At 50.9% G+C, this 9,977-nt stretch overlaps 1 long non-coding RNA gene across 1 annotated transcript; it reads right to left on the bottom strand.

Annotated features, from left to right (window-relative positions):
- Positions 1–55: 55 nt before the first annotated feature.
- LOC132665049 (uncharacterized) lies at positions 56–9,391 on the bottom strand. Its single transcript, XR_009603938.3, has 4 exons — positions 9,003–9,391; positions 3,222–3,350; positions 946–1,004; positions 56–225 (listed from the first exon to the last, which is right to left on the bottom strand). It is a non-coding gene; the product is annotated as an uncharacterized LOC132665049 (long non-coding RNA).
- Positions 9,392–9,977: the final 586 nt, after the last annotated feature.

Raw genomic sequence — 9,977 nt, forward strand, 5'->3', positions numbered from 1 at the left:
ATGCTTGTGGCTGCAAGCAGTGATACCCAACGAGGAGTGGTTTAAATGACATAAACATCTGTGTCTAACTTTGTAAGACGTCTAGGGGTGACTGATTTCAGAGCTACTTTTTCAGTTCTTATGCCATGAAGAGCCCAGAGATCTTCTTCCTCTGCCATCTCTGACAGGTCTACAAGATCTGTCCTCATGTTTGCAAGATGGCTGCAGCAGCTCCAGTCATCTCATCTTCGCGTGACAACACATAGAAAGAAAAGGTGGGGGTAAAAAAAAAAGGTCTTCTCCTCTGACTTTCTTTTTTATAAGTGCACAAGATATTTTCCAGACGCTCTTAGAAGACTTTTTTTTTTAATCTCATTGACCAAAACTGGGCCACATGCTCTGTCCCTGGAGCCAGTCCCATTTAATCCCCATGACAACCCTGAGAAGTAGACATCCATTTTGCAATGAAAAAGCTGACGCTAAGTGGCTTTGGTAAGTCACAGGATAACAACAGAACTCGAACCTAGATGATTGCTTTTGGAAGAATTAACGAGGAGCTCCTGGGCTGATTTTCAAGGGCATCTCTAAACCCACAAATGACAGCGGAAGTCAGTGAACATTTCCCGAGCACCTACTTGCTGAGTCCTGTGCTAGGAGCCAAGCATATAGTAAACAACGAGCCACAATTTCTGCCCATAGCAGCTCACAGATCCATAACAAACAGGCAGATAAAAGCATGCCTGTCCCTCACTTAACTCCTTCTTGTGTACCAGACACCATGTTAGTGCCTCCTGTGTGTAATCGGTGTTCTTGCTCAGCAACTCTATGCGGCATGTTCAACCCTCCTCTCCACTTTACAGATAAGGGAGCCGAGGCATAGAAGGGTTAAGGGCGCTACCCCAGATCACACACCTGGTAAGTAGGGGGCCCAGGCAATCTGACTCCAGACTTACTATGAAATATTACCTCGTGCTGCCTTTCTCTCGACAAAGAAAATGTAAGGGTGGCTTCAGTGAGTCCGTCACCTTGTGGGAAGAAGAGAGAGATGATATTTCAAGTTGGGGCTTTGCAGGGGGAGGAGGAGAGGGATGACGGGTAATCATAAGAGGGGGAGAACCTGTCAGACTTGAATACGGGCAGGGTTGTATGACTTGGGCAGGTAGGGGTAGGGTTGGGGGGAGAGGCCTCACCAGCAGAAGAAAACACATGAGCCCAGATGAAAGGCATGCCCTTTTTAAAATCTTTTTATGGTTCCCCATTGTTGGATGGATTGAGTACCTGCCACTATGTGAGACTTGCAAGGCATTATGGGATCTGTCCTTGGGCTATCTCTCTCTGCCCTACCTTAGCCCCTTACCCACACCCTCCAGCCCCACCTAACTTCCCCTCTGTTCCTCCAACCAGACAAGCCCTCTCTTTGCTACTAGAACCTTGGATACACTGTTCTCTCTCTCTCTCCATGATTCCTTTCTGGCTAATTCACCCTCCTCACTGGCTAATTCTTTAGGGTCTCAGCTCAGACTCCCACCAGGCTGGCCAGAGCCCCCACTCACTTACCCCTACCCGCATACAGCACACCATATAACAGCTTGGGTGTCTGTGCAGCGGGAGAAGTAATAACAATCATAAAAACCAAAAGTAACCCTAACTGCCCTACTTTCAAGGATGGGAGGAGGAAAATTTCTACTCCGTTGATGTTTGTTCAACAAATATTTACTGGGCACCTACCACGAGTGACACAGCATAGTGGGTGCCTTTACACTGTGAGGGTCTGGTGACGGAGGGAGGAAAATGAAGCCATTATTTCCACGGTTGCCACTTCCGGGCTCATGAACAGGGGGACCCCGAGTGGGGAGAGTGGGAAGCCCACCCTCTGTGTCTGCTGTGCTAAGTGCAATGTTCGGGACATCAAGTAATAAATGTGTAGTGAACAAATGAATGGCGAGGGTAGGTCACCCTGGAAAATTGGGCCAAAGGCATGATCTCAGTTCTGAGAGCTTCCAGCTTAAAGACACAAGCCTTGACATCAAGCTAGATGACTCGGCCCTTTGCAGGAGATCTCCAGCAAAATGCAAGAGTGTTGTTCCTGAGCCCTCACTTCGATGATGATGCTGGGACAGGGGGTGCCCGGAGCCTGCTTCCCCACCGGACTCCCTTGACCTGGCTCTCAGGAAGCCTTATTCTCAGCCCCCACCTCTGCCCCCTCCCAACTGCCTGCCAGCCAGCGGCTGCCAATGGTGATATATGGAGATGCCTTGATTTGACCTTGAAGGGAAGAAACAAATTAATGTGTCTTGAAATAAATTCCCGGAATCAGCGCTGGCTTCTCTCTCCCCCCACCCCCCACCCCCCACCCGGGGCCTCACGAGTTGTGCATCATAATGTGAAAATCAATACTGTCTCTTAAATGAGCCAACACCTGGAGCTGGCAGGGGGTGGGGCTGCTGGGAGGTCCCTTCCCACACAATGTCCGGACCCTGGGAGTTGTCGAAGGGGTGGAAGGCTCAAGGCCTGCTGGGGGACCTGCTGTCTGGTTGCTGAGGGCTGGCCGAGTCACCTTGTCTGCAGCAAGGCTAATAATGCACCTGATCCCCAGCTCCAAGCCTTCCTGGGTGCAAGCAGAGGTGCTCTACCTGGAGATTCCTGAGGGAAAGGGAAGGGTAGCCGCGTGCAACAGCATTGCCGTGACTATTCTCCAAGGATAACTGAGATATGGGGAAAGGGAGACACTCCAGGCCCAGCCCCCCCAATTCAGCGATTCAAGGTCTATTCACTGAGTGCCTTTCTTCAAGGTCGGCACCAGTTCAACTGTATGCCCAGGTACGGCGGCAACAGGTGTCCAAATATTGAAATACTTCAGTACCGCTTGATAAGCAACACTGCCTGAGCCTCTAAGGTGACCCCATTGTCCTAGCCTGTCTCAAGCATGTCTTTTTATTCTGATGCTTTGACCACTTGGGGACTTGCCTGGGGACTCCCCCCCACACAAGCTTGGCTAATTCCCAGAGGTAGTAAAGGGCGCACCTGAAGGCACACTTTTTGTATGAAAACCAATGAATCCAGAGCCCATACCGACCACATTCTTCATCCCAGCCTTACGCTCTGAACCACTATCCACCGGCCGTTCGCTGTCATTCATCGTCCAAGGTCAGGTGCCAGACACTGAGAGACAGCCCCTGCTCCCCAAAGCTGGCTGAAAATATTCGGTCGAGCCCATCCTAAGCATGTCTACCCTGCCTCACCTGTTCCTTCCTGCAGAGACCACAGGGAAAACTCCTGCTCACATTTCCCCATTCCCTCTGCCTCTTAACGGCCTCTGGTGCTTCTCCACACGGCCCCCTGCAATGTGACAAGCCATCTCCTCTTGGGACCTGTGAGCATAACGAGCAATTTTTTCAACAGTCCATCATCTCCTGATCTTGTGGCTTTGCCATAACCAAATAATCACAAAACCTCCATTCTAAAACACAGATACCTCCCCTGCCCTTCGAGTCCCTCTGGGAATAAGCAACTGCCTTGGGAGCCGTGGCCATTCTGAATAGTCAGTGCCCGGCCCTGCCGGTTGTTAAAGGTTTGGAGTATCACCCCGCCCTGCCCAGCCTACTCTGTATCAGGGACAGTACTAGACCCTGGAGAACAGGACAGATGTGGGAATCCGCCCTCATGGGTGTAATGGGGTTTCAGGCAATAAATGAGTGAGCAAAGAAAACAGCAGGTTCCAGGGCAGGACTGAGCAGGGACTCTGAGATCAGGAAGCAATAGGGCTGGAAGGGATCTGCGTTCAGACACCACTGTGTGTGTCTCCTTGTCACTTGACCTCTGCAAGTGTTTTGTTTCTTCACCCACAAGAATGGAGGGTCGTGATGCGAGGCTGATATGAGGATCCAAGGTGTGTGTGAAAGGCTGAGCCCACAGGCGTTAGCGCAGGGCGAGGCCACAGTAAGCGAGGAGCAGCAGGTGGCCTCAGCCCGGCCCCTCCTGAGAAACTGAGTCTAGGGTCTTCCAGGGACCCATGGTGGGTTACTGAACCACTGGAGACCCTGAAGTCTGCACCTGCAGCTGACATTTTCCCAGCATCTGCCTCCCACTGCTCAAGGTCTCCATTTGGGAGAAGAAAAGCAGAAATGAGGGGCATTGGAGGGATATCAGCTTCCATTGTCCGAGCTCTAGAAGAAAGGAGACACCACACCTCCACAACCTCAGTGGCCAAGCGCACTCCCTGCCTAAGAATGAACCTGTTCTTGTACATCAGGAGAAAACGGCATTTTTAATGAAAGAGGAGGAGGGTTGGAGCCCCTTCAGCTGTCAGCACAGTCCTTAGGGCACGGCAAAGGCTCAGAACATGGCCTGTTATCAGCACCATTGTTAGTGTGGGTTATCTTGCAAAACTGTGGAGAGGGTTCATTTAAAAAGAGAACACAGAGGGAGGGACAGAGGGAAGGGGCCGAGAACACACTGACGGTTTGGCCCGTAGCATTTTCCTCCCTGGAAGACTTGGAAGCAGGTTCCCTCAGAACCCTGCTTGGCTGGCTTCACACTTTTGCCCCTCCAGGTCCCAAGCGGAGGTGCTGAGATTCTCTCCTTGGCTGGAGCCCAGACACCCAGCCTCCAGCACCTCTCACTGGCCCAAGGGAAGGGTAAGGGTGAGCTCATGCTCTAGAAACATTTCGAGAAATTCTGGTGTTAGTGGTCTGGGGCAGGGGGGGGCGGGGGGCGGAATGCAGCCTGGGCATGGATATGTTTTTTTAATTTTTTTTTTACATTTATTTATTGTTAGAGCACAAGTGGGGGAGGGGCAGAGAGAGAAGGAGACACAGAATCCAAAGCAGGCTCCAGGCTGTCAGCACAGAGCCTGACGCGGGGCTTGAACTCACAAACTGTGAGATCATGACCTGAACCGAAGTCGGATGCTCAACCGATTGAGCCACCCAGGCGCCCCGGCGTGGATATTTTTTAAAAGCTCCCCCGGGGGATTCTAACTGGCTGCCAGGGTTAGGAACCACTGGAGAACAAGGTGCTGGGACAGGGGCCTCACAGGAGGAGCCCAGAGGAAGCTTGGATTCTGTCCACAGAGGTTGGGAGGGTTATCAGGGGCTAACAGGAAGAATTGATGTCAAAGGTGGAAACCCCAAGGATGAGTATTAACAACAATAGCAATTACCAAATGGGTGTTGTCTGTGCCCTTCACCTCCCGTTTTCCATTTAATCTATAGCCAAACTGCAATGATCCAGAAATATGCCCAAGGTCCTGCAGCTGGGAAGTGGCACAGAAGCTAAGACCGTTTTAAACTCCGGCAGACTGGTGCCAGAGCACTGTGTTACCTGAGCCAGGGAGCAGGTGGCGGGCGAAGGGGTAAGAGTTTCTGGCGTCCAAGTAGACGTGTATCTTGGAAAAGACAGAACCCTTAATCCTCTGTGTCTTCATCTGTAAAGTGGGACTCCTTTGCTGCCACCCTGAGTATCCCCCAGAAGGTGGCTGGGAAGATGAGCAAAAAGTTTATTAACTACAGAGGATACTACCTCGGCGGCTCAGGAGAGCAGGGAGAGCAGAGGAAAGGCAGTGGCCAGCTATCTTGGAGAGGATGCCTCGTGACCTGATACCACGGGACGATTTCATTTTTCCTATGCCTGTTTGTGCTCTGTCAGAGCTGCGTGACAGATGGGCTTGTTCTGGTCCTGACAGTGACAGCTTCTAAAATCCACAGCAGACAGGATGACAGAACTTCCTGCCGATAGCTGTGCATGCTTGTGCGCACACACGCGCCCGTCAGACCCTCAGATCTGAGCCGGCACGGACGCGGTTGTTGGAGGGCAAATAATGTCTTTGCAGAAGTGACAGAAATTGAGAATCTCTGGGTGCGTCCAAGATTTCACACTAGATTGGCAGCTCCCCAAGTGAGTTCCGTAAAAAGGAAAAGAAATGGGGTGTGTTCAACTGCCATAGAATTTTGGAAAGTGCTGGGGTAGACCAACTTAAATGTCTTTCTTTAGGGGCACCTGGGTGGCTCAGTCGGTTGGGTGGCCAACTTAGGCTCAGGTCATGATCTCATAGTTCGTGGGTTCGAGCCGTGCATCGGGCTCTGTGCTGACAGCTCGGAGCCTGGAGCCTGCTTCCGATTCTGTGTCTCCCTCTCTCTCTGCCCATCCCCTGCTCATGCTCTGTCTCTCTCTCTCTCTCTCTCTCTCTCTCTCTCTCTCAAAAATAAACATTTTTGAAAAATTTGTTTAAATGTCCTTCTTTAATCTGGCAATGTGCATTGGGGGCTGCAAAAGGCAAGAACAGCCCATAGCTCTTGATGGATAACAGATTAGCCCTCAAACGTACTGACCTAAAACAATAAACATTATTGTACAGTTTCTAAGGTTCAGGTATTTGGCTGAGGTTCAGCCGGGTGGTTCTTGTCGGTGTCTCATTACATTGAGTCAACATGTCAGCCGGGGCCGCCGTCATCTGGAGGTTTGACTGGGGCCGGAGGGTCTGCTTCTGAGCTCGCTGTAATGGCTGTTGGCTGGAGACCTCTGTCCCTCACCATGTGGGCCTTTCCATGAGGCTGGTTGAGTGTCCTCAAGGCAAGGCAGTTAGCTTCCCTCGGAGCAAGTGGCCCCAGAGGGAGCATGAGGCAGGGAGGCCTGACGTGTCTTTTGTGATCTATGTAGGCTGAATATGGCATGCTGTCACTGTAAAGGAACCTAGAACAGATCAGAGTCTGTTTCAACCTGAGTCAAGGGATCTGGGCTTTAATTCTTGCATGCCAACACTCATTGGCTAAGGTCTGCTCCAGGATGGGAGTGGAGTGTGCAGACATCAGGCTCCTTGACCCTGTGAGCAAAGTGGTCCTAGCAGCCCCAGGACAGTTCTGCAAAGAGTCACAGATGCAAATCTGTGTCACAAGAGTACCCAGCAGCCTGGCGAGGTGTGCACAGACAGAAAAAGGTGTAGAGGAAATCTGAGCAGACCGCTGGCAGCGTCTGCTGCATTTAAACTCACGAAGAATTGGAAATGACAAAATGGCTCAAGGTACGGGGTTCGGTAGACAGATGATGGTCCTTCCATACATTGGGAACAAGTACGCAGCCATTAACTCTCACGCTCCTGAAGATGATTTAGTGTTGCGGAAATAGCACACGGGGAAAGCTGGCCTCAGATAATCAGTATGGATGATAGTCCATTTAAAAGAAAAAGAAAATTGCAGCTGCTTTTTAGTTATTCAGTTGTTATAAATTTGTGTAAAAGTTGTTATTTTGGGGGGCCTCTGGGTGGCTTCATTTGGTTAAGCGGCCGACTTCAGTTCAGGTCATGACCTCACGGCTTGTGAGTTGGAGCCCCGCGTCGGGCTTTGTGCTGACAGCTCAGAGCCTGGAGCCGGCTTTGGATCCTGTGTCTCCCTCTCTCCCTGCCCTTCCCCTGTTTTTGCGCGCGCTCTCTCTCTCTCTCTCTCAAAATTAAATAAACATTAAAAATAAGGTGTTTTGGGTTTTTTTTTTTTTTTTTTGAAGAAGGTGGATGTTCAACTTATTTTTTTTTCCTTTGTGTGTTTTTGGGTTTTCCAAATAGTCTGCATAGAGAATGTATTGCCTTTGAGACAACGAAAAGCAAACCGAGTGGTTAAATCTAAGACTCGATTCTTGTAAGGGATGCTTTGATGTAATGCATCACCTGATACAGATTTCACTTCCTCTCCTACAACGTGGCATTTGCAGACCATATGGAGAAATCATGTACACAGTCTGCATACAGGGACTGCCCTAGTTTGAATTCTGCTCCACCATTTACTGGGTGAGCCTGGGAGAAGATCTTAACGTCTCTGTGCCTCTGGCTTGCGGGCAATGACATAGGGGTGATGAGAGAATGTCCTGTAGAGCTGCGGTGGGGAATAAATGAGTTAAGATATAAGAATAAATGAGTTAAGCAATTCCTGGCAATATAGACGCCTTCCCCTACCCGGCCCTCGATCTAATGACTAGTCTGCATGGCTGAGGTCTTGTTTTGTGCTTCCTCCTCTCGTTAAAACTACCTTGTCCCACCTTTGGGGCCCTGCCAGGCCTAGGTGGGTAGTGATGAATGAATCATGTTGCCCCATCACATGCATCTGTGCTCAAGTCTCCGTACCGGAAGCCCCGGAGGGCCCTGTGCAGGTCCCTGGGGTGCTTACCTAGGGCTTCTGCCTGGCAGCATCTGTGACCCTTTCCTCTGGTCTCAGCCCCTCAATAGCTCGTGATTATGTGTAGCTTTGCAGGGACTTTCCATCAAAGAGCCCTGTCCCAAGCTAAACCTATCAAGGCCTTTCTCGTGGGAATGTGACATTTTTGCAAAGATTCTGGGATGGGAAGTAGCTGAAGCTGATTCATCCCAGTGACAGTCCCCTGAAGAGATGTTCATTTTTCTTACTTCCTAGATCCCTGGAGTGGCCCCCTTCCTGGCCTTCCTGGGGTCCAGTGCTTAGCTTTCCTGTCAATTATTTGAGTTACACCACATCCTTTTCCCCTGAATTAGGCGGAGTCTATTTCTTTCACTTGAAAATGACAAACATCAGCTGCTATTATAGTGAGAGAGGGAGAGGGACAGAGAGAAGGGGAGGGACAGAGAGAGGGAGAGGGACAGAGAGAGGGAGAGGGACGGACGGCAGGTGAGGGGCATTTCCACTGCAAGGTGAAACCCGGACATCTAGTCCAGCTCGATGACTGACTCCTTCCGTGACACTGGGAAAGTCCTCCCGCCTCTTCCGTTGAGCCTCTGTCTCCTGGAACCATCCCACGGATCCAGTGACACTGGGAACCCTGTCCTAAGCTCCCTGTGAGTCTCCCTGGGATTATTCTACACACTCCGTAGCCCCAGCCATCTCGTCTAAGCTGGCACACCCATTTCTGGCCCAGATCAGCTCTCCGGAGCTCCAAATGCCTCCTGGACATTTGCGTGCAGGGGCTTCTCAAACTCCCCACCTGCAAAAAAGAATTCAGTGTCTCTTCTTGCAGACCACTCCCTCCCTTCCTCTGCCACTTTAGAGCAAGGCATTAACACACACCCCTTCTTATCAGCCGGTCATCAGGCATTGTACATACTCTGACGTCCTCTGTCACATGAGTCTTCTCTGTCCAGGTGTGGTCACTTTACAACATTCATCCACCTGCTTATCACTAAGTCCTTAGAAGTCCCAGAGGTGGGTAGTATCCTCAACTGGAGGAAAATGGGGAATCACAAGAGAAGCAATCTGCCCAAAGTCACACAGGAAGTAGGAAGCAGAGTTGGAATTTGAACGTGGGACTGTCTGAGCCCATAACCCATGCTCAGTTCTCCCAGGAGCCCCTGTCCATGTGCCCGAATTCAGGAGGAACAAGATTTGGGCCAAGCGCTTTCTGGCCGGTTACTAAGGTCCCCCATGCAAACAGCAACAGTGTTGTCCGTGAGCTCATCTGATCCACTTTGCTCCACCCAGTTCCTAATCTGGGCTAATCTCCTAGACAACCAGAGTGATGCAACAAACAGAGGGGACCTGCCAACTCCTAGATAGCTTCCAGGGCAGGACTGGTGCGAGTCCAGGATGTGGTGGTGGTTGGGGGCCACTGACGTCCGCAAGGGCTCCAGCCCAGAACCTCTCCTCTACCTAGTTACCACTATGTGCCCCGAAAGGACCCAGAGCCATCCAACATCCAGTCTTGGCAGGGCGACCAGGAGTGGAAAGCCTTGGGATGCTGGGAGCGTGTGACCCGCAGTGAGCACAAAACACTCGCTGTGTGGTCCTGGGATCCTAGGGAAGGTTCCGGAGACCCGGGTTCCAGCATGGCCCTGGGAATCACTAGCTCTATCTGGAACCTGTCAGGAAACACGCAAGTCCCAAGTGTGTGGGCATCTGAACACCTCTGACCTGCCTCCACCGTGATCTGAGCCCACAGATGCTACAGCATCTTCCACCCTTGTGCCCACAATTTTTTAAAAATATTTTCATGGTGGTAAATAAAATACATAACAAAATTTGCCATTTAACCCAAGTGCACAGTCC

Source organism: Panthera onca, chromosome D3 (genome assembly GCF_046562875.1).
Source record: "Panthera onca isolate mPanOnc1 chromosome D3, mPanOnc1 haplotype 2, whole genome shotgun sequence".
Taxonomy (NCBI): domain Eukaryota; kingdom Metazoa; phylum Chordata; class Mammalia; order Carnivora; family Felidae; genus Panthera; species Panthera onca.